This window comes from Dermacentor silvarum, chromosome 6, assembly GCF_013339745.2.
Source record: "Dermacentor silvarum isolate Dsil-2018 chromosome 6, BIME_Dsil_1.4, whole genome shotgun sequence".
Classification (NCBI taxonomy): Eukaryota; Metazoa; Arthropoda; class Arachnida; order Ixodida; family Ixodidae; genus Dermacentor; species Dermacentor silvarum.
Window position 1 is genome coordinate 13,792,242 of NC_051159.1, and position 24,953 is coordinate 13,817,194.

At 46.5% G+C, this 24,953-nt stretch overlaps 1 pseudogene; it reads right to left on the reverse strand.

The window, feature by feature from the left end:
* Nucleotides 1–21,169: 21,169 nt before the first annotated feature.
* On the reverse strand, nt 21,170–24,690 carry LOC125946156 (uncharacterized; annotated as a pseudogene).
* Between the last annotated feature and the right edge of the window lie 263 nt (nt 24,691–24,953).

Here is a 24,953-nt window from a genome sequence, read left to right on the forward strand (position 1 = left end):
AAGGCAAGGGTCCGCATATGGTAGCTCACGTTGCTGCGTGTGGTTGTTTGGCTGTTTTTTCGGAGACAACCATATTAGCCAAAACACTTCTTCAATACTTGTTCTGGAAGTGTGTTCTATCAAAAAAAAAAAAAACAGAGATTGGTGTTTATATGAGCCGTCAATCACACTACTTACCTCAGAATATGGCTTCTTGTGCAACCGTCTGTGATGCACGTGCGTTCTTCCTGCGATAGGGCTGTAAACGTGTTGTGCGCCGGCGTGACAAGGTTACAAATCCGTTATTAAACAGATTTGAAATGGTGCTTGTCGTTGTCTTCCCTTCCAGCGTTTGTTGTGTTGAGCTAATTTCCCTCATCGGCAGTGCAAGACCAATTAACCCCGCAAATAATTCCACAGCAAAAAAGCACATAGTCGAATCCCGGTATAACCAACTTGAAAAAAAAAACAGTTATTTGCAATATCAAACCCGCGAAACTTACCTACCGACGCTCAGAAAATATATCCCTCAATCATAGATGGAAATTGGATATATTGAGCACAGTAGAGAGAGAGAGAGAGAGAAAAAAACGTGGTGGGAAAGGCAAGGAGGTTAACCCGAAAAGATTCTGGTTTGCTATCCTGCACTGGGGGAAGGGGAAATGAAAGGCGGAAAGAATAGGGAAGAGAAAAAGCAGTCACGAAAAAAAAGAGGAGGTTGGAAACGTCTGTGAGAATTATAGTCGGTCAGATAGTCCACTCGATCGCAAAAACTTCAAGAGTGACTTGACTGACTTGTTGTGTGACGACTGTATAGGCCGGCGTTCCAGGACTGTCTGCTCCGAAAGCGGCTGGTCGTCAAGACGCGCCAGCGTGGTCGCGAGTGACTGCCTATGCGCGCTGTATTGGGGACAGTGACACAGTGCGGACTCGATTGTTTCCTCGTCGCCGCAGTGCTCCTGGACAATAGCACTCGACACCGGTGGCTTGTACAGCCCAGGTTGGCCAAGGACAGTACGTGTGCAGCCAAAGCTATATAACCGCTTGCATACACCTAACACAGAGGATTTATTTATTTATTTATTTATTTATTTATTTATTTATTTATTTATTTATTTATTTATTTAGTTAGTTAGTTATTTATATGTTTGTTTTTTGTTTGTTTTTGTTTGTTTGTTTGTTTGTTTGTTTGTTTGTTTGTTTGTTTGTTTGCGTATACTGTCTCAGTCCCTTTCTGCGATGTATGTACTGTGCCATTTATTGAGCCGACATTGAGGAAAGGGCACTGCAGCAGTTCTACAGACTCTTGCGGAACTGTTTCAAGAACGCAGCTGTTTCTGAGCGTCATCTGAGATTGGGCTGCTGAGCACGAGGTCGCGGGATTGAATCCCGGCCACGGCGGCCGCATTTCGATGGGGGCGACATGCGAAAACACCCGTGTACTTAGAGTTGGGTGCACGTTAAAGAACCCCAGGTGGTCCAAATTTCTCGAGTCCCCCACTACGGCGTGCCTTATAATCAAATCCTGGTTTTGGCACGTAAAACCCCATAATTTAGTGTCTTCTGAGAAAGATTGAGGGCACATACCAAAATTACTGCCTCCACGCGTTACTACATGGATTCGCTTCTTGCTTTTTTTCTCTCCACTGGAGAAAAGAAATGTGTATATGACGAATGCATCAAAAGATTTGTTAATTTTATGATAGGTGAGCCTGAGTATATTGAAATATTTTTATCGCATAAGTTTGTTTGTCATGACCTGGTTCGACTGCATATATATTATGCATTTCACAAATAATGCCTCACTTGATAGCCAAAGCCTTATTTTTGCGTGTGCACCTGCTATTTTCGTCCTTTTGTAATATTTTACTTTAATAAAACTAAGCGTATACCAGTACAGATAAGCGTATACCAGTACAAAAAACAAGCATGCACTCCTCCCCCCCCCCCCTCCCACCACCTCTCTCCCCGGGGGGCTACTTGCCTATCATCACTTTGTCCTTCAAATATTTAGAATATAGGGAAGGCCTATCGCTTCACATCTATTTCCAAACAACATACTAAATAAGTTTATCTAACGCTGCTTTTGTAACCAAAATCGCTACCTTACTCTGCGCAATTCTTAATGGCAAGCTCAAACTGACAGGTCATCTTCGTATTAGTACTGGACTAAATGCAATGAATCTCCCGTTATTTTCGGTCGGGAAATGAGGTTTGCTGCGAAGAGCACTTTGGGGTCTTTGCTCGTCGCCGAGCGAAAGCAACCTGTCCCGCTAATGTTATTGGCGACCGAAGCGAACAACCTTAATGTGGGCATCTGTTCTTCTCTTGGTCCTTTACCGGAAAACGCCGGGGACCGAATCAGACGCCGGAAAGCTGTAATTTTGTACTTACTGGTGCCTCGAACAGATAGGACTGCGAGCTCCGGGCCGGTACGTGCGCCGGTGTTCGATCGATTTGTAAGTGTGGCACAAAAAGGCACTGCGAAGGTCCGACTTCGAGGCTGCCTTATAAACACAATTATGCTTTGTGCCTGGAAATAAGATGCAGTTTTGGGGGCCAAGGGATTTTACCTTGTAGGCGATCAGGCGTGCGTGCGCTAAAAGCAAGCCGATGGGTCGGTTTCTTTCGCGAGCGCTACATATACAGTCGGCGGCACCATGCAAGGCACCGCCGAATGCGACGGCAGAAGTACAGGTTGTTCGCTAAGCTTTAATTACCCCACGCACTTCCTTGCTTCTCTCGATTCATCAATGTCCTTCTCTGCTTTTGCAGCTAGTTCTGCTTGTAATCCCTGCTCATTAACATGGATTACAAGACTGTTTTCTATGCGCTCATCTTAGGCGCTCCGTATAACGAAAACCGTGGGGCTTCGTACGAAGATGTCTGCTACACTATCTTGTGTGTTTGCGCCACCCGTCTGGCGCCGTCTGAATTCATTTGGAACGAGAAAATTTATTAATACCGGTGGAAGGTCGTCATTTTTGCAAGGACGACTGGGGCGGAATCTAATCTTGTCTACATGTGCCAGAGTTGGCGTATATAAGGACTAAATCACGAGGCTACGAAATTTCGCACCACCAGGCAGCGGCACATTCCTGCCTTTTCTCAGTCTAGCACAAAAGTAAAGAAAAAATTGTTGCTTCAGTTTCCGTGCGACTTTTATACCCTGCAGCGGCAGTGCCAAATCCCTGCTTTGATATATAGAGCATAACGTTCGCTTTGGCGTTATTCTTACTTTCCGTCTTTCCAAATGTCCTTATGTTTCTATCTTACCAAATATGATGGAAGTCCAGTAAACATGTTTCGTTGGGAAGGACGCATCGAGGCGTACTTTTCGCATCCCGCATAACACGCGGCGCGTGAAAAACTGAAATCTGCTTTCGGAGCGAGCAAACAAACCCCGCGCAAGCGTGCAAACCGGTCGTCTGCTTTCCTTCGATCGTAAATTCTCAAACAGAAGGCGTCACGTAGCACAGCCACCGTATATGCGGGGAAGTCTTGGCACTACACAAAATAGGTAGTCGGAGGAAGTGCAGGCACGGCTCTTTCCGCGCAACAAAAGTAGACTCGAAGAAAAACAACTGCGACCCCTAGTCTTTTTTAGGTGCAAATAACACCGTTCGTGGAAAATAAATCATTCACACAAGTATATCGCGATCTGTGACTCAAAAACTCAGATATCAATGCGGTGCGAAAAGTGCATTGGTTAAAACCTTAGATTCATGTAGAGTTTACCACGAATTCATTGTTGGGAGCTATCACGATGTAGTCTCGTTTGTTTGTCTTGGTTGTTTGACAATCACTGTCAAAACATTTGTCCAAGTTCTTTCATCGACCTTTGCGAGAAAATGTTCTATTGGGGCCTTGGTCGGGATGTTCAAAAAGCTATCACCTCGCAAGAGAGTTGTCTGAATTACAGATTTTGAGGAGACTTCGCAATTCAAGTTCGTTCACCACCACTTTCGCCTCAATAAGAACACTTTTCTCCCGTTATATTTTTAAGCCAATTTTGCTTCCCGAGCGCTCATTAGCCGGTCAGAAGTTTGATTCAGGCCGACCTCTAAGGTTTTGTTTTATAATAAATGCCTCTCTTTTTTGTTTCTAGTTGCTTTTAAGTTTCTTGCAGGAATGTGCTCTTCGGCAGCCAAAAAGATTAGGAACGAGAAAAAGGCTACTTTCTTTCTTTTCTTTCTTTCTTTATTTGTTTCCATTGCTCAAAATACAATGGCAGGGGCTAAGATAAAAGCTGCAGTGAGGCAGCTTGAGGTGCCCTTAGCCCCCGTGTTACATGGTGGCAGTGAGTCGCGCAATGAACCCTATGCAGAAATGTTACATATAAATTGGAAAGTACAATAAATAACCAATTCAAGATAATTTTCAATAGGGGTACAAGGAAATTGGACAATCGCAAGTACAAACAATGCAGATAGTACACACCTCCACATTACATACACTAGGCAATAGGTAAATAAAAGTGAAAATTACGCACACTTGACGGTGCATAATTAAAGGTGCAAAGAAATGGTGCTAGAATTATATTGGAATAATTAGGAGAAGGAATACGATGAGCAAAAATTATGTCATTACAAACATGTAACAATGCGCATATGTTAATACAGGTGAAAAAGAAATTATGCTTAATTAATTAATTAGGAAATGGTTCGGATAAGTGACAACAGTTCGGGCCGTGTTATGTTAATGATGTCAATGCCAGCGTCATGAAATGAATTAAGCAGTCTGGGTAATTTATTTTTCGTCATTTGCAAGCCATAGTTGGTTCTTGAAGGGGGTATAGACCAATATTCTCCATGACGGGTAATATAGGCAGCTGTATTTTTTTGCAGACAAGCAATTTCATTAAATTCGCTGTTTTCATAGCTTAAGTTTGAGTGCCATATACGAAGGAGAGAGCGGTTATATAGGGAATATATTGTGGGTATGTTGTAGTGTTTAAAGAGGTGCTCAGTGTGATTGTGGTATGGCACGTTTGCTATGATACGTATGATCTTTTTCTGTAATAAGTGTATTTTCCTGAGGTTAGATTGAGTTGTTGTTCCCCACACAAGGTGTGTATAATTAATGTGTGATGCAAATAATGAGTGGTAAATTAATATTTTTACAGATGTTGGTAGACGATATCTGTTCCTGTTTAGCATTCCTGTGATACGGCTAAGCTTTTGTACTACACAGTCTACGTGTCGATCTCAGTTTAGCGTACTAGAGAAGTATGTACCTAATACTTTAATTTCGATGACTATTTCTATGCTCCCTTTATTCATCTCTAAAGTGTGGCTTTGTGGAATCTTTGTGCGCATTGGCTCGATATCCTTTCCTCATTTCGCTTGCAGGCCGCTGCCGTGCCTCAGCGCGGCATCAAATATCGCTAGCACGGCACTTTTACCAAATTGATGTGCTAAATGAGTTAAAACAAAACCCGTTTAAAGAACCATTTCATTTCTGTCGTTCAGAGGTTTGTATACATTTTATTGCACATTTATTTCAGAATAATTACGTAACAGGCCTGTGGCCTCACTAGGGTCAGTGACACCTGGGGCGGTTGCCCGACGTGACACCTCCGTCTTTTCGTTTCGAGCAACAAAGCACAATTTAATCCTCATGGCTTGCTTGAGCATGGAGTAGTTTCTGTAGCGAACGGCGAATAATCTTTATATCTTTTCGAAATGTCCTGTTCATTGTAACGAGTGCACCACACTACTCCCAATTCAGTACGCCATCACATCAGAAACGCATATTTCAGTGTTTATTTTGTATTAACAGGCAAGAAAACAGGAGTGTGAACCTTTTTTATTTAATATAATAACACTTCTCACAAAATAAACAGAGCTAGCAGTTTCGTCAGATGAATGTCCAAATTAACAGTATAAATATAAGCGTGCACTAAAAACACAGGAATGGCAAACTTTGACAAAGAGAGAGAGAGAGAGAGAGAATACAATGCAATACAATACAAGAAGCTGTTATACACGCAATTACGATGATGATATAAACTTTAATTTTCGAGACAGTGTTCCCGAGCGTTTGAGCTATGGATCACTCTAGGTGGGAGGGTCCCTCATTCCAGGAATCATCTGGCCGCGATAGCATCCCGGGCTCTGGCGACAAGACGCAAGAAACAGTTTTTTTCTGGCGTGTATACAGCCACTGACATGCTTCACTGTATAGGGAGGGGGAAGAGGAGAGTGGAGGAGAAAAAAAGAAAGAGCATAAAAATAAATGTGAAATGTGAGAGTGCACCTGATAATTATATTTACAGGTGAAACTGTGGGTTAATTAAGGCATTTCTATATTATATAGCGAATTTTTAAAGGTATTCGAGAAGATCAGTTACCGGATAGGTATTTGAACATGAATCCAATACCTACCCCTGTTTTGAAGAGCCGGGCATTGAAACTAAGATGCTAGGTTACGTTGGCGGATCATGACAAATCATTCCCATTTGCGCTCAAAAGAATTTTTCGCTTCACGGTAGGCGGGACATTCAAGTAATACGTGCTCCACTGTCTCTAAGCTGCCACGGTTATCGCAGTATGGATTTGTGGTACGCCCTACGCGATAAAAATAATTGTTCCTATAAATTCGATATTCGATTGTTCGTTCAAAATTGAAATTATTCGTGAATGTTCGTATGCCATCGGTTCAGTCGAAGCCAATGGCACAATTTCTCTAAGTGGCGAGGAAGTGGTCGTAGAATGTTTGATCTTACTTCAGGATCAATTGATCGCAGCAAGTCATCTCGGTGAAGCGGGAGATTCCAGAAGCGATCTTTTTCTTTGTGTGCTTTTTGTGTCATGTTCAATGAGTTGGTTCTTGTAAAATCTTTTCTAAAATTTCCATATTCAAGTACATTTCGGGCAGCTTCGTTCGCTAGTTCGTTTCCCGAAATACCAGCGTGGCCAGGTATCCCCTCGAAGGTGATGTTGACCTTGTGATAAATGTCACAGGCTGCAGGTTGGTTGTCACACCGCTTGTGCCTGTTCCACGTACTTTGTAGGTTGCTTTCAAATCCCGATATATCACCCAGCTCCTGCTGTCGAAGTACATACACAAGGGCTTCCTTAATGCCATATAACTCTGCTGAAGTAGATTATCTCGCTCTCTCAATACGAAACGAGAATCGCTGTCTTGTAGAGGGCACAAAAGGTACGAACGATGAGTGTCGTTGAGTTGCAGAGCCTTCCGTGCAAATGTGTGTTGCCGGTGGCGTGTTCTTTCCGTATATATTCTAGAGAAGTCAGATGGGCCGCTGTTTGAGGCATTTCCATTTTTTGCACTGATTCCCAGGATGCATGGCACGATATGGTAGTGACAGTGTCCAGGGTGGTATGTTTTCACACCCAGAGGGACGCATGTAATGAAGCAGCACTCCGCCCTTGTTTGTAGTAGCTATTACGATGTACTTTGGACAAAGCATTCTGGGGCATAAAAACATGCTGGGAAAGCCTGCTGGAGAAGGAACGAAAGTTTTACCAGCAATGAACATAGTCATCCCAAGTATGACTGAGACAGAACACACTACTTATGCATACTTAGAATTAATATTCTGAGTATTCCTGCGCGCAAATAAATTCTGGCAGGTACAGTTTCAGGAGCACTGTCGGCGGTAATGCGATTAGCACTGAAGCAATGCAGCGATGCACCGTTGAAACGCGTCATGCATGAGCCATGCACTGCAGCCTGCTCTCGCGCCTCCCTCTGGACGCACTGCTTCACCTAGTGGCCCGTGCGCCATGTCTGCCTTCGACATTGCGTTGTGTCTTGGGATTGCACCGGTGGCGTCCTGGTGCGTGCTAAATCTCATAATTAATCCCTTGCTGCGCGTGGACATCCGTGGCGAGGCGCTAGAGCGGCGGGCTGCTGTGTTTGAGGAACCTGTGTACCGTCGGTTTGGGACCCTCCTGCACCGGATACATTTTAAAGGATTTATGACGTGAAACGAGTTTTAAAAGGGTCAAAGGACGTTGTGTGCTGAAACCGATGTAACGAAAACAGGTTATACATTATCGCTTATATATTAGGAGCCATACTACCCACGCAGCTTATCTCGGTATCGTTATGTAGAAGAAAGAACCCAATACTCGACGATATATGTCTCGTTTGCGCAGATGACGCTGTTGTCGCGATACGCATTACGCAATCGTAGCTAAATTTCGCCTGCTGCAGTCACGGCCACAGCGCGCGTTTGGCGCGAACGCGGGGAAACGGGGAAACGTGGGCGGCGTCGGCAACAGCTCTGCGCGTTGCCTCGTTGGAGCTGCTACAACTTTTCTCTGTCTCTCTCTCTCTCTCTCTCTCTCTCATTTTCACTTTCTCTCTCCCGAGCATAGCGCGCGCCCAGCACATGCTCTCCATCACTCTGCTTAACGTCCCATGTCAAGGCAACATTTGCACGGCATGGAGAGGAGGCGAAGCACACGCCGCTCCACGAGGTGGTTGCTATGCAACGCGTGGTGACGTCATCGTTCAGCGAGGTTTTTTGTAGACGCTCCACGGACTGACGGTCGGCTTAAACAGCTGCATTGTTAAAAAATATGTCACATTTATTAAAACAGCACTCATCACGACAACCCAACAGTCGATCGCTCTCCCAGAGTATATCATAATTGTTTGGCCTTTCATCTCATTAATGTTACGCTCGCACTGCGCTTTAATTGCATGGTCATTATTATTCGTGTGAAAAGTGTATGCGTGTTATGAACTGGAAACGATCTCCAATTCGCGTACCTCGAATTACAGGGAAGTCGAAGCGCAACGCTCGTTTCGACCATAGCATGGGGTTATAAGACAACTCTCGTCCTTTAGTACTTTCAATTGTACTGGTGAATTCAGAAATTTATTTGGTATTTCTGATAGACTGGTGCAGTAAATTCTGTTTTCTTATAGCTAGTGGGGAAAAAAAGACTGTTTAGAAGTTTAATTGTTGTAGAAAAATTCACCTAATTTATTTGGATGGTTTTCAAGTTTTGTTCGAGATTTGGAAAACGATATGTATTTCGATACGTCTATTTTAAAATTGTTATGAAGAAGCTGCAACAAAAATTTTACGTGTCTTCTTTCGCTCTATCTGACAGCGTTTCTAGACTAGATGCAGCTAGAAGATGATTGGGTGAGTCAGTGCGCCTGTACTAATTATGTAGAAATCTTATGGGTTTCCTTTGCACTCCTTCCAGCTTTGCTAAGTTAGTCTGTGTGAGGGAGCCAAACCACATTTGCACATTCCAGGATCAATCGTATGAATGTATTGTTGGCGAGCAACTTCAGGGGAGTAGGCGCTATCTTTAGGCATTTTTTAAGAAAACATCAACGTAGTGCTGCAGCGGTTATGTTGTCAATGTGCGAGCTCCATTTAAGGTCACCAGCAAGCGTGACACATAGATGTTAATGCTCGTTTACTTTAGGGCTGTGCCGTTGATTGCGTAAGAAAAGTTTGAGGGTTATTTTTTTTCTCGTCATAGTGATTACAGCGGACGTCTTTACGTTAATTGACATCTTGCACTGCTCACATCATTCCGATATTGTATTGTTAAAGGATGTATTTAGGGAAATATGGTTTGCATGATTGTTAATTTCTCGGTAAATCACACAGTCATCGGCGAAAAGATTAATGTTAGAATCAATGTTCGTTGCAGTGTCATTAATAAAGATTAGAAATAACAACGGCCCAAGGACTGATTCTTATGGTACTCCTGATCATACAGAAATTATTTTTGATGTCGCATTTTCTTAGAAAACAAATTGTTTCCGGTTGCAAAAAAAAATATTTAATCCAACAGGTGATGGTACCGTTACCTAAAACGCCTTCCACTTTCGCATTTAACTTGTTATAGCATACACAATCAAATGCTTTCGATAGATCTAGTAAAACCATATCTTTTCGGCTACGCTTATTTAGGCTAAGTGCAAGGTCATGACAACTTCTGTCAATTGGGCCATAGCTGATAAGCTATTTCGGAATCCGTGCTGGATATGAGAAAAAAGTTTACTCGATCAAGAGAAGCTGTAATGTGCTTAAAAATATGTTCTAGGTGTTTACACGCTGTTTACACGAGAGATCATGATCATCATCATCACGATGATACACCAGAGATATGAGCTTATAATTTCATACCATACCTATATCTCCGAACTCCTGTATTAGTACAATCTAACGGTTTTTCAGCGTATTGGAAAGATTTCCTAATATATAAACCAAACTATCAGCGGCACCATTCTGCATACCTTTTAAGAAAGTCATTTGGCGTGCCATCGGGGCCACTAGATTTTTTGAAATCAATGTTCAACGACAAATTCAAGGTTCCGGCATCTGTCATGTTTAGGTCATCGATGCTCATAGTAATGCCCGAATAAACCGAGGGTATGCTTTCATTTCCTACTGTAATTACTGACTCTAAAAATCGTAAATGAATCAGCCTTCATTTGGTTTTCTTCTGCAGTTAGTTGTTGCTCTACTACGTATTTACTGAAGTGCTTCCATAACCTATGGGGATTATTTGTAAGGAAATTCGGAAGAGTTACGTTAAAATAATATTTTTTGCTGCCTTGGTTTTATTTTTGATGTCTGCTGTAGCATACAGGAGGTTTGAAATTTTATACTGGCTTGTATTTTTCTTTGCCGGTTTAAGAAGCCGATTAACTTGTTGCTTCGACTCAATAACCTCTCGCGTGATCCATGGGGTTGGGCACTGTTGTTTCTCTATTTTTTTTTGGGGGGGGGGATATGCTTATCCATACAAAATATACAGTCAATTTGAACGTAATTCAAAGAGTATTTACATCATGCGATGTGTCAGATGCCAACTAGGAAGAGCTTTGAAACTCACGGTCCCAGTGCGTTAGCACACTGCTATCATCTGCCCTGTGAAAGTTGATTATTACAGAAACTCCGCTGTGATTCGTTATTGTGCTCTTAAGTGGCATAGTACATAATGATATATCGTTGTCTGAGATGCCTCTAATAATATCTGATTTGATAGCACTTATCGGGAAGTGCTGGCTGAGAAGAATAAGGTCCAGAATGGTGTTTTACTGTGTGTGCGTGTGTAGGGGTGCAGTCACGATTTGTTGAAGGTTAACTGAAGGCTAACTGAAGGCTAGCATGATATAAAATAGAGAATTTGCATCTCAAGATGAAGGATGCATAGTATTCCAGTATATATGAGCATGTGAAAAAATAACTTCGCGCAATAAAAACACAGACACAAAAAAGGGAGACAAAGACAAGCGCTTGTCTTTGTCTCTCTTTCTTGTGTCTGTGTTTTTTATTGCACTAAGTCACTTGTTCAATTATGAAAATCCAATTAGTCCAACAATCAATTCTTCTAGAATATATAATCAAGGTTAAAATTACCCATCAACAATATTCTCAAATTTCGCACGTGCTCTTGCGTGAACTCTTGAATAGCAGATATGCTTTCATGACCCGATGACGGGCTCCGATAAGCACACCCGATGAACACAGTCTCTTAATCACATGCAAGCTTGCAAAACACAGCCTCTGCTTTTAAATCATGCGGCAGAACGATGAAAGAAAACTGTCAGCCATTCCACTGGGTTGTAGATGGAAGACCAGCGAATCTATGCTATGGTGGGAATTATGTATTTCCAATTATAATTATTAAGATGTGATGATGTAATTGGTTATTCTAACTATTAAAGAATGAGAAATATATATGATCCGGTGGTTTTCATTTATTTATTGACCACAGGGACCATGACCCTATGGTCGCTACGGTAACCGCCATAGGGTGTATGGCAAAGGTTGGCACGTTCTTCATAAACACGTGCGGCGTTCTGCACGCATTCGGTGCGAACGCGGGCAAAACGCCGCCGCCATCGACAGCAGTTCTGCGCGTTGTTCGTGATACCACAAACAACCGCTGTCAAAACGCAGGCGTGAGCAAGCGCGCCAGCAGCAGCGGGCGAAGGTTCATGTGGTCTATCGCTTCAACGGAAACTGAGCGGCGAAAGCACAGCGCATACAAAGGTAGAAGCCGTGTTGCAGATCGCTTTCAAGATACGGTGCGCGCGACCGCCCGGCGCGGCGCACCGTACAAGTACAAGTTGTTCGCAGAGCAGAAGCCGCTACCCCTCCCTCCCGCGCTGCCTTTCCGCTGTCCTCCTATCACGCGGGAGATTGAGTCGCCAGTTCCCCGTCGCTCGTTGCATTGTTCCTTCGAACGAACGGCACGCGCGGCCGGGCCATAACTAGCCGTAAGGGCAACTGATAAGAGCGCTAGCGCGATGTCTACATGACGGAACATGACGAAACGGCTACACGCCGTTTTCGACACTGTTGGAGGAATGGCGGGTGAGAGCCCAGAAAGAGTCCGCGGCAGAGGCCGGCACGGTCAGAGAGCCTACATGCAACGTTGTTTTAAAACGGCGTTGCATGTAGGCTCCCTAGGCAGGGCTGCGCGCATGCGCCGCAGTGGGAGAGCCGGTACGCACACGCGCAGTCTAAGTACATTGTACTAGAACTTTTGAGTGGCGCGACCGAAGCCGGCGCGCCTTGCGTACCACCGTCCCCCTTTTTGGAGAAAATAGCGGTAGCGCTGGCGTTGTACACTCTTGAAGCAAGTTGGTGTGTTCCGACCTGTATGCGTGTGTGTGCGTGCGCACATGCGAGCTCTATATATATATCGCACATCTGGGATTCAAATCGAAAGGAAACAGCCTTTAAATCACTGCTATGCGTCCGGGTGCAAGACTGGGTACGCTGGCACGGTCCAAGGCCGCAAGGTATCGCTTTTTAAAGTCCCCAGAGATGAAGAGCGACGACGTCTCTGGGAGAGAAATCTGTCTAGGCTTGATAAGCCCCTCGACGCCGATTGCGCTGTGTGCGAGCTTCAATTTGAGTCTCATTTATACGTGAGAGATTATGTGCACAGAATTAACGGAACAGAAGTTCGAGTGCCAAGAGACAAACCAACTCTTTGGCCTGACGCGGTGCCGACGATTTGGCCGAATGTGCCTTCATACCTGACCAAGAAAACACCGGCACCGCTGCCACTGAGAAAACGACGTCAGTTCGCATCTGATAACGACCGCTAAAGAAGACGACGTCGCATTTACCGAGGTAAAGTGACGTCATCAGACGAACGTGCAACAGCTGCTACTGAGAGTAACGAAGCCGATGAAGCGGATGACGCAGTCGTCGGCTCAGCCTCTGAGCCAGCCGCCTCCCTTGACGACCTTCGCAAGCTCGCCGTGCCATTGAGATCGTGGGCGCTACATGAATTCCCCGAGTTCAGTGGTGTGTCATACGTTGCGCGCAAGTTGAACTTTCGCACAGGTCTACTCGCCCCCCCCCCCCCCCTTCAGAGATCAGTGTTTTTCAAATACACAGAGGAAGGCAACGCGGATTGTGAAGTGTTCGTGCGGAACAAAGCAATAGAGAAGTGCCGCTTAGTGACTATGACGGAACTCACAGCCGCTCTTCAAAGAGCTGCAAGCATTCCACTTTGTTGTGGGGCTGTGGAAGCTTCGTCTTTGTCTGAGCTGACGATACGTCTCCAGGCACGGATTGAGGACAGAGAAGGAGACTTCTTCAGTGTGAAGTGCATGGGCAAATCAGTAAAAGAAGGTGAGACACGACAAGAGTGAAATTATTATGCACATGCTTGACCAGAATGTGCATGTTCTGCTGTCATAAAGGAACAGAACATTAAGTGTTTCTCTGCGGAATGATCACTGCCACTTTTGAGTGGTGCTTTTTAATTTCTCCTTTGAGTAATTAGAAATGCACTTCAAGAACACGGACACGAAAAATGAGTGCTTCTTGTATGCCTTTTTTCCTGTCACCGTGTTTGTCAAGTGCTCTGCGTATTAATAACTAAATCATGAGTTATCAACTAGTTCATCAGTACCTCCGAGGCACCCAAGTCATTTAATGTTATTTTACGAATTATTTTATTAAGCAAATAGAATTACAGTATGTGTTATAGTCACAAAGTTCTGGTGTATAAGGTTTTGGTTGCACATGCAGTATAAATTATATGAACTTGTAGGCACCCACTTTGGATAGCGTCTGTTAGATATGGCAGCATCTCAATGTTAATTCAATAAAAATTTCAAAAAATAGCAGGGCAACCCTGTATGACCTGCAAGTACCTGAGGAAAGCTCTGCAAACCAGAAAGTGTCACCTTAAAATATGAAAGACAAAACCCTGCAATTCAGCAGAAACTGCAAAACCTATTTAGAAAATAGCAGCTTGCTGTAAAGCATTGCTTTGAAGCGGCAAAAAGAAAAACCACACGAGGAATATCTTATGACAAAGTGGATGATAGAGTGCATCCTACTGTAGATGCGGAGCCCTAAGTTCTACGACTATATCCACAGACAAGACATATTGATGCTTCCGGGAAGAAGCAACATAAGGAAGTACACATCTAACTACATGGCTGCATTTCGTTTCAATGAAAAAATCCTTGAAACCCTAAAGAAGAAGACTTGTGTGATGGACCCTTTCAAGTGCCATGGAAGTATAATATTCGATGAATTAAAGCTCTCGGAACATCTTTCTGTTAACACAGCTGGCAAGGTGAATGACTTTGTGGACTTGGGACCTTATACACCACCAGAACATAAACACTTGCCATGCAACCACGGCCTGGTTGTAATGTTTCTGTGTTTGTGTAATGTAGGATGCTGGAGCCAGATCCTTGGAGCATTTGCCACCCGTACTAATATCAGAGAAGAGCTGCTGGCAAAGACCATTCTCGAGGCCACAATCTTGCCTGAGAATGCAGGACTTTTTGTTGATTATGTAACATGTGATGCCGCAACGTGTAACAGGAATATTTGGCGAATAATGGGTGTGCGAGCAAACTCAACAGACATACTTGCAAAGAAGAAACACCCATCGGATGCCAGCAGACACCTACATTTCCTGTATGACTTTCCTCACTTGGTGAGAATGTTCGCAACAGACTTCTGACTACAAACTTCCACACACCAGATGGGATGGTAACTCGAGATTTTTTATAAACACATTGCAAATGATTTGTAGTGTCTTTTAAAGTATATGTCACTGAAAGTTATCAATTGGTAATGAATCTAAAGCAACTATGTGCACAATAATTAATAGAGATACCGGTTAAGCACTGTCGTAATGTTAAACATTAAGCTCGTTGTTCTAACAATGAATTTACCCAAATGCAACCATAACACGAGCACCCTGTATAAAAAAACTGTATAAAAATTCTATTAAAAAAGCGCACTATGCCCTTATGTTTTGTCCAAGAAAATTTTCAGTAACACAGCATTGCTGCTAACTTCTGACTCATAAATGTGTCATGTAGAAATGGCCAATATTCTTTTCTTATAATATGATTTAAGAGCACATCCTCGGTGGAAAGTATAGTGAAACATTATTTTAATCTTTTAGTAGAATATTTTTTTGCCTTCAAGCTCCCTGCGTCACTTTGATCAAAATGGCTGTGGAAAATAATTGTGCTTAAAGTTTAAGTTTTTTGTGTGTATTATTTATGACAGAAAACAGTAATACATTGATTGGCGCGTTTTACGTCATTTCAGGTCTCGCTGCAACCACTTCGAGAGGCTTTCACACTCGACTCAAACAACTCAACAATAAAGGCAATGCCCCGGCTTACTAAAGTGCATGTGGAACCGAACAACTTTGAAAAGATGCGATGCTCCTATGCATTCCAGATATTCAGCTCTCAATCTTTAAGGGGCATTCAGCTGTACAAAGGACAGATGGAAGCACGCTGTGAAAACGTTGAACCAACCCAAAAGTTCTTTAGGTAAGAGTTCTCTGTATAATCAGGCTGCTTATACTACATCATTATTACTTTCTTGCTTTTAAGGGAACTTCTGTAAGAAATTTTAATTTGACAATGCCTGTTTCACTACACACAGTTTCCATTCCTTAACTGTTTGTGTAAACTGTCAGGCATAATAACTGCTGCTCCTATGGATTGCACTTACAGTAACTGTTGTTGTTCTGCAGGAAAATGGAGTCCCTCATCTCCATTATGGCATCGCACTTTCCAGCTGAAGCCCTGAAACCTAATTCAATTCAAGCGCAAGAGCTTGGGGAGTTGCTGCAATACCTTTCATGTTGGGAAAAAGGCACTGCAAAGAAGCACTTCCTGAGTTATTTAACGGCAGAAAGGCTGCGAGTCACAACCACAAGTACCTTGGAGCTGCTCAAGTATCTTCACGAAGAGTTGGGCTACGCTTACTTGACGACTTCTCGCTTGAGCCGGGACAAGATGGAAAACCTTTTTGGTATTGTGAGATTGTCGTCTGGATGTAACGCCAACCCTCCAGACGACAATCTCACAATACCAAAACAGCAGCAGTTCTTGACGACCATTAACTGCCTCAGTTACTCCAACCTAGCAAGAAGTGTTTTGGGTTCGAATGTTGGGGAGGATGTATTGAGCTCACTTTTGACTGCTAAGGACCAAGCGGCAGGTTCCTAAAAGCAGCAGGAACTCATGGACTTGCTCATGAACAAGGGGGATATTGAAGGAGCAGAGTCTGCACTTGGTAACAGCTGCATAGGCACTCCAGGCCATCCTTACAATGCTCAGAGGAGCGACTCCAGACTGACGTATTATGTGGCCGGGTATGCTGCCAGGAAGTTTGTACTAAAGACGAAATGTGATGCGTGCAAGGAACAACTCTTGTTGACTGCTTGTGAAGGGGAGCGCTTGGGTGGTGCTGACTTCACCAATTCGTGCAACAATGGGGGTCTGCTATATCCATCAGTAAAGCTATTCAGATTCGTCAGTGCCCTCGAAGGCAGCTTTACGGGCTGTTTCCAACATGACTCCACCATGACAGCATAATGGACGTATTTGCCATCATAGACGAGAAAGGTATGGGCAGTGTTGGCTGTGATGAGCACAGAAAGCTGTTGACGGCAAACTTGACAGGTTTGTATATGGTTTGTATATGTTAAGGGGCTTAACAAGTCTCGCGACATTGCACGGAGGAGGGCACAGGAGCACTTAAAGCTGGGCTGGTTATGAATACTTGCTAGATTCCATCTACCAAGGAGCGACTAGTGTTCTAGTTGCACTGTCAGCCTCTGGTGCTCTAGGCCACCGAAACACTGTCTTTGTTTAGTGAATACCATGTACATTTTTTGTCTGTGTGAACCTTTTCCAGCTCTTTGTACATAAATAAAGTGGGTGTTATCATTTACACGTTTAAGCATTTTGTCTGTCTTGTTTACAAATTTAGACCAAACAAAAGGCATGCATATTTAAATATATTTGGGGAGCTGGCCACAATGTATAGATTATTTAGATGTCCTCCCAAATTACATTTAGGGCAAGGTTATAGATCTAACTCACCAGGTTTAGTTACCGATTGAGGTAATGCGATTATTCCATGGAAAGAAATGCAAGTGGAGTCTCGCAGAGGTGGGAAACGTTTAATGCATGTCATGTTTTTAAGAGGCAGCATTATTTGGGGCAAACTCCGATTTCTTATTCGAATTGACATGAAACACATAAGTGCTCTAAGAAGCAACTGCTGGACTGATTAGAATAAAATTTGTTTATTAAAGGGAGTATGTTGAATTAAAGCAACTATGTGCAGCATAATTTTGATTTCAGGCGCTTTACTCTCTACAGAAACCCACGAAATTGAGCGTGTTAAAGAAAAAATGCAACAAAGCTTATAAACTGCGCCTGTTGGAGCCGCTCGAGTGGTCAAGTGAGAAATATAAGTGTACAACTTAGAAAAAATATTTACGATGTTTACGAAGATCTTGCTAAATTCCTTCTCTGAAATTATGGGTATATTTGAGAGTAGTGTATAACACATTAATTTTGCGCACTTTGGATGTCCCAGAAAAATATTTGTGACAGTTTTGTTTAGTAGTGAGTTAAATTTGATGCTTGCCTTTTTTAGTTTCTCGATATTTGTGTGAAAAAGATTGACGGCGTTAAATAAATTCTGCTTCCTACAGTTTGATAATTTGAAAGTTTTCTTTCAAAATGCAACGAACCTCATCAAGAACGGTGTAGTGGATGCCGAGCAAATTGGTTGGTGTTTTCACCTGCATTTAGGTCTGCATCTACAGTCTGCATCGTACAGTTCGAATAAAGATTCTGATAAAAGACTCCGTTTATATGTAGCGCATTAACTATCGCGAGAGCGTAGCGCCACCCTCATGTGGCACATTAATGCGATGCGCCTTCCTAGCGCATCAACGCTGTTTGCATGAATGCGATGCGCTAGAAATTCGATGCGCCACTGTCGCATTTATGTAAACGCAGCAACAGACAATATCCACCAATTTCCTGCGGCAGCATTGCGACTAAATTAAAAATTATTATGCAGTCATTGAAATACTGTTCACTCGCTCCACTAAGCTGATTAGAATGCGTTTTGTACAGAAAACTTAAACAGCCAATAAAATGAATAAAGGGCACTGACCACTCAAAATGTGACATTCGATCCTACTTACAAGCAACAGGTTAATAATATGGTTTTCTAGAAAAACCTTTCGTCGCGCTTCACCACAGCCAGTCATGTTAGAACCATTTTGCGCTTCATAAAAAAACCTCTCCGAGCCTACCAGGTGCTCGTCCAGCGCATATTAGTTGTAGCCGAGACGGTAATGTAGTTCAGTTGTGATTAAACATCAACTTTTTTCGTTCCTTTTGTGAAAACTCGCTGTTTCTGCAAACGCACCGGCAAGCAGCCGCCTGCGAGGCCGGGCTCACCGGGCGACGCTTTCAAGAGTGGGCGACTACAGCGCCGCCGCTACTTTTCCGCACGAAAAGGCCCTCTCCACGGCCGCCGCTCGCGCCACTCAAAATATTCTAGTACACTCTAGTCTAGTGTGCCTCGATGCCCTCCTCGCCCACCGCTCCCCTTCCACTGGGTAGTCGCGTTTGCTCGCCGACGTGCATTCGCTGCCCGTGAAAGCGCGCGTCCCCCGCCCTCGCGCTCTTTCCCTCGCACATGCAGCATACGGCCAATGAGTCTTTTTTTTTCGTTCTACATCCGGACGCAACCATCGAAGAGTGAGCCCTTAACAGCTTCGCTGTAAAAAGCAATTTTTATATAATGATGATGTCGAAAATTAAAGTTTATTACATCCTCATTATCTGTAGGGCAACGCCACCCCTCGTGACAGACGATCCTTCCGGAGAACGGAGTAATTTGATGGCGTGATTTCATGGCCGTAGACATCTGGGTGAGCCATGTTACAGTAAATGCCATAATATCTGATCCATATACTTTGTTTTTGTTTAAGATACTCCTAGCATTTATATTTATTACAGGTATTTCTTTGTGCGTTTCGGCGAGTGAAAGGCCGGCTTATCTTCTGTCTGACAAACTTTATTTAATGAACACGGAGGAAGCTTGAGGTGGCCCGGAGGGGGCCACCTCTCACACTCACTAGGTGGACTCCTCATTACAGGAGGACCATTGGCGGCCGCCGCGACTCGTGCTCGGTCGACCAGGGTCTTCTGACTCGCCAGGTCGGACTCCGTCAGAGCAGCCGAGCAGGGCTGCCTCCCAGTCCTCCCGGGTGGTCTTTGGTTTTGGGGTGAGGTTTGGGGTTGATTGGCATGCCCACATCATGTGGAAGATGTCCGAAGACTTCTCCGCACAGTGCGGGCATTTTCCTGTACAGCCAGGATCAAAGTGCTTTAAAACTGCCGGGCACAGCAGTGTTTTGGTGTAAAGGCGGAGGAGTGTACGTTCCTCTGCCTTTCTAAGGCCCTTACAAGGTATAGGATAAATTGCGTGGCCGAATTGGTACAGTTGAGTAATTTCTCCAAAAGTTAGGGCCGGATTGGGTTCGGGATCCATTTTGGAAGTGTCTGAAGGCGTTGCCCGGAGAGTGAGCGCGCGGGCAGCGGCGTCTGCCGTTTCGTTGCCTTCGAGGGCCATATGAGAAGGAGCCCATACGATCGTTCGAGACGCGGGGGCCCCGAGGTAGTCACTGTTTTGAAGGATGCGAGACGCAATGAGAGGAATGTACCCCTGTTCAATATTTCTGCAGGCCCCTCTCGAGTCGGTAATGATGACGCGCGAGTCCTGGTCTGCGGCAGCTAGCGCGATGGCAACTTCCTCCGCATGTGTTATGTCTTGAGCTCCGAGTGTTAGGCCATTCACCGCGACGGTTTCATGGACGAGTGCGGCCGTGTACCATCCCCCATGGTAAGGGCCGGAGGCGTCCACGTAGAAGATTCCGTGTTGGTTCCCATAGTGGCGGGCCAGTGCCTCCGCCCGCGCAAGGCACCTGCCACTGTGGTCGTCACGTCTCATGTTGGCCGGAAGAGGCCGCACGTGCAGGGCGTACCTCCAGACTTCGGGGATGCGTACGCGCTCTTTCGTCAGTGTTGGGTGCTGGATGTGTAGTCGGGCTAATAGGAGGCGTCCTGACGGCGTCTTTGAAAGTCTTGTATATTGATTGGTCAAGTGTGCCTCCCGGAGCTCCGCGAAAGTGTTTACCATCCCCAGGCCCATGAGGCGGTGGTTGGACGTGGTTATCGGGAGATCAAGGGCACGCTTGTACATCTTCCTGAGAATCGCCTCGACGGCGTTCTCGTCACACATGCGCAGGTGGAGGTAAGGAGTAGAGTAGAGGACTCGACTGGTTACGAATGCATGCGCCAGCCGCAAGGCGTCTTTGCACCGTAACCCCTCGTGTTTCTTGGAAACCCGGCGGACCATCCTGCCCACCTGGTCCCCCACCTTACGCAATTTGGCTGTTGTCGTATCAACTCGTTTGTGATTGTGGATAAAGAGACCAAGCACTCGAATCTCATCTTGTTCGGGTATCGGGCCGCTGGCCAGGAATAGCTCCATTTTGGTGGTGCACTTAGGCGACGGGCGAATGTGCACGAATTCGGATTTTAATGGGGAGCACTGAAGGCCGCAGCGGTGGGCGTAGGCGTCCACGATCTCCGCCGCTTGCTGCAGGTTGGCCTCAATGTCTCCAACCGATCTGTGTTTGGCCCAGATGGTTATGTCGTCGGCGTACAGCGTGTGCTGGACGCCTTCGACCTTCGCCAGCTGAGCCGGAAGCTTCATCATGGCCAGATTGAAAAGTAACGGCCAGAGGGCCGCGCCCTGTGGGGTACCTCTCGTTCCCAGTTGATAGGGGCCATGTTATTCGTCTTGTATTCAGAGGAAAGATTGTCGATCCGAGAGAAATTGCTTGACATACTAGAATGTGTTATGTCCACAGTTGGTCTGGGAGAGATGTTGCAGGATAATTTCGTACGTGACATTGTCGAAAGCCCCCTTCAAGTCTAGGGCGAGTATAGCCTTATCGTTGAGGCGGTATTCGACAGGGTTGAGAATTTCTCGGTCGAGTTGAAGCAGAACGTCCTGCGCGGACCGGTGCGGTCGGAAACCAAGCATGGTGTCTGGGAATGCATTTTGGGTTTCCAGAAACCCAGACAGCCTGTCCCGCACCATGGTCTCCATCAGCTTTCCCGCACAAGACGTGAGGGAGATGGGGCGGAGGTTGTCTGTGTTTATGGCTTTACCGGCTTTTGGAATGAAAGTTACCAGAGCGGTCGTCCATTCGATTGGGAGGGGTGCCTCACCAAGCCGCATCGAGTTTATGAAAACGAGGAGGGTATCGTAGGTGGGGTCGGGAAGATTGGCAAGCCGTTGCACGGTTATTTTGTCCCGTCCCGGTGCCGTTCCTCGTTTCATTTTAGCTAGGGCCGCCTTCAGGTCATGCAGCTGGAACACCTGATGCAGCTCCGCGTTCTCTGAGTCTGCATACGAGTCCGCGGGCCCTCGGGGGTCCTGTTGAGTGCAAAGGTACTGGTCGCGTAGTTTGTACGCTAATTTTGATGTATCTCCATAAAAGCTATGAATAGCTCGTTGGAGGTGTTCTTGTGTCTCGGCGCGTGTTTCAGTCGGGTCAATTAGGCCACGGAAGAGGCGCCACGTGCTCCGGCTAGACATTTGTCTGGCCGCCGTGTTACAGCGGTCCACCCAGTTCGAGTCGGCGAGCTGGGCCGCGTACTCTGCCGCTCGCTGGGTGAGCTCGGCAATGCGAATTTTGAGCTTTCTATTATGTTTTTGGCGGCACCATCTACGGACGAGGCTGTGCCGCGCCTCCCAGAGGTGCAGAAGGCGGTTGTCCACCTCCGGCGTTGCCTCCGAGAATTGAATTTGGGTTTCCGTCGAACGAAGGTATGTAACCAATTCTTGTGCCACGCGTGGTATCCTTGTTCGTGGATAGAGGCCGAATTGATTTATCTTTGCCGGAACTTATTCCAGTCAGGGAGCCCAGCTTGTGCGTGTGGTCTTGCCAATGGTTTTGTCATTACGGTGGTAGTGATAAGGCAGTGGTCACTCCCGAGGGATTCCTCGGTGTTGGCCTATTCTGCGTGTCTAATGTCTTTGGTAAAGGTAAGATCCGGACACGTATCCCGGGTCACGGAGTTACCCACCCGCGTTGGATATGCAGGTTCGGTGTGGAGACTCAAGCCCAGCGTGGACGCAAGTTCCGCTAGCTTGCGTCCACGCTTCTCCTCACGCACGTACCCCCAGAGAGTAATGTGGGCCTTGAAATCGCCCACAATCATCAGGGGGTCCCTGCCCGCAGCCTTTAGAGCGCGGCTAAAGAGCGCTGCGAACGTTTCACTTTTGAGTCTAGGGGAACAGTACATGTTGAGTATGTGGAGTGGTGCATCGTGTTTCTTGAGCGGAAGAAGTGTCACCATCACATACGAATATTCGATTTCAAGTTCCAAGTCGACTAGATTAGCTGTATAATTTTTATGCACACAGACGCAGGAAGAGGGGTCCTGCTGGAAGGTGATGTAGCTTGTAAGGGTGGCGCCGCTCCCTGGCTCCCGGAGGGCAACCACCGCCGGAGCGAGTCGAGAATTGAAAGGAAATGTCGGAGATTCGCCCGCTTCGCGCGGGACCGGAAGCCCCGACAGTTCCACTGGACAATGTGAACAGGGGTGGCCGAATTGGTTTTTTTAGGAGCGCCTGATCTCAGGGCTGCTCGCCATGGTCAGTTAGGCTGAGGTTGGATTGTAGTGACGCTGCTCCGGAGCCAGCACTCACAAGGAGGGCGGAGTCCTCCATACCGGAGAGCGAGCAGCTGTCATCATCGTCTAACTCGGGGGTGCGTCTAGAAGTTTTGAGAGGGCAGCCGGATACGTCCTTGTACGGACCGCTGGGCCTGCGCGAGGAGTGCACAATTTGTTGGGCAATCATCGCGGGGATTGTATCTTGCAATTGTGAGATGGCGGTAACCATCATTGAGATTTGGTTTTCCAAGGCGGCGAATCGGGCGTCTATGGCCCCGAAACGGGCCTCGAAACGGGCCTCGAATGCGGCCTCCGCGCTTGTTGCCGCCTTCGGCTCCACGAACTCACTTACCATTACCTCAGTCGCGGGGAGGGAGGGAGGAGAAAGAGCCTGGTTGATTTTGTATTCCAATTCGTTCATTTACTTTAGCACCATCTCGTTTTGGGCCCTGAGTGCTGCTATTTGATCTTGCTCGGCGCTCCGCGCGCTTGGGAGGGGAGTAAGAGGGGGGGAAGAAGCAGCCTCGCCCGAATGGCTCACCTGGCGTCCGTTTTTGACGGCATTGACCCAGGCTCCGGTTTTGCCGTTCGTCTCCGCCGCTCGTTTCTCCAGGCCGCCGTGTGGTGGCGGCTGGTCGCTAGGTTGCACAAGATGGCGGCTTTTGTTCTTGGGCGTCATTTTCTTTTTCCCGCCCTTTTTGGCGGCCATCTTGGGTGTGCGGAATTTTGCCGCACAGTCGCGAGAGTTGGTGGCATGGGCACCACCGCACACAGAACAACGGGGAACACAGTTGTGAGGGGCCCGCACTCCCTCCACTAGCGGAGCATGGAGTCCGCAGAGTCCACACGTGTTCGGCTGCAGGTTTGGACATGCATCCGCGCGGTGCACGACGGCCCCACACTGGCCGCAAGAGGGGATAGTTTTGTAATAGTTTTGCACAGAGACGACCATGTTGTCATAATGCACGTAACGGGGCTTCTCCTTACCCGCGAAGGTGGTGCGTGCTTGTTAGATGTTCCAAATTTTCGGATTTCCACGATGGTGCCGGCAAGCTAGCACACTCGGTGTTGAAGAGTTTCCGTGGTGTCCGGGTTACGGACCACGATCACTCCGTGGCCCGTGTTGCCGCCGTCTTGTCTCAGGTAACCGTGAAGCGGGACCGATCCCTCCTCGGCATTCACTACAATGTCCCCGATGAGCCGGTCGGCCGCGTCGATGTCCGGGGTATGCACGATGATGATTTTTTGGTCTCGCGATGGCAGAACGGAGGTGGCGCAGGCCCGTTCCGGCCCTAGGTACGCCGAGATGGCGGTGCCGTAGCCGGTTTCCGTGAACGCCTCGTGAAGAGAAACACGTTCTCTGGGCTTGATGGCTATAACGTAGTCTTCGGGAGCGGGTTTGATCATTGGGCGCGGCTCCCACTTCGTGAACGCCTTGCCCTTGCGTCCCGTGGCGCGCGTCGCGGGAGCGTTCATGTTTCCGACCGATGAGCCGGCGGCCGGGGTGGTGTTGGACGCCGTCATCTTGGCTTTGTCCTGGGAGCGGCGTTCGGCCGCTTGAAGTAAAGCTTGACTCCGAATTTTCGGAAAAACCATCGAATTTGCGTCACCGTTGATGGGGACCGTGCTCCACACCATCGCCTCAGGGTCGTACGCGCGCAATTGGAGCGCGGATTCCGCCATTTTGCCCTCGGAGGGCCGATTCCACCCGGCCGGGCGTCGGCGTCGCAAACGACGGCGCCGACGTGGTCGGTTGCAAAACGACCGTAAATTTGGAGAAAATGGGCCCACCTGGAAGACTTTGGTATCCAGCTGTTCGGCTCGATGTTCCGGATCGCTCGATGCCAGTTTTGCCTGGTTAGGGCGATTTGGGCCGCGGCCCCAACCGAAAATCGGCGGAGCCGACACAACACACGTTGGCTGGCGTCGAGCGCCGTTCATCCTTC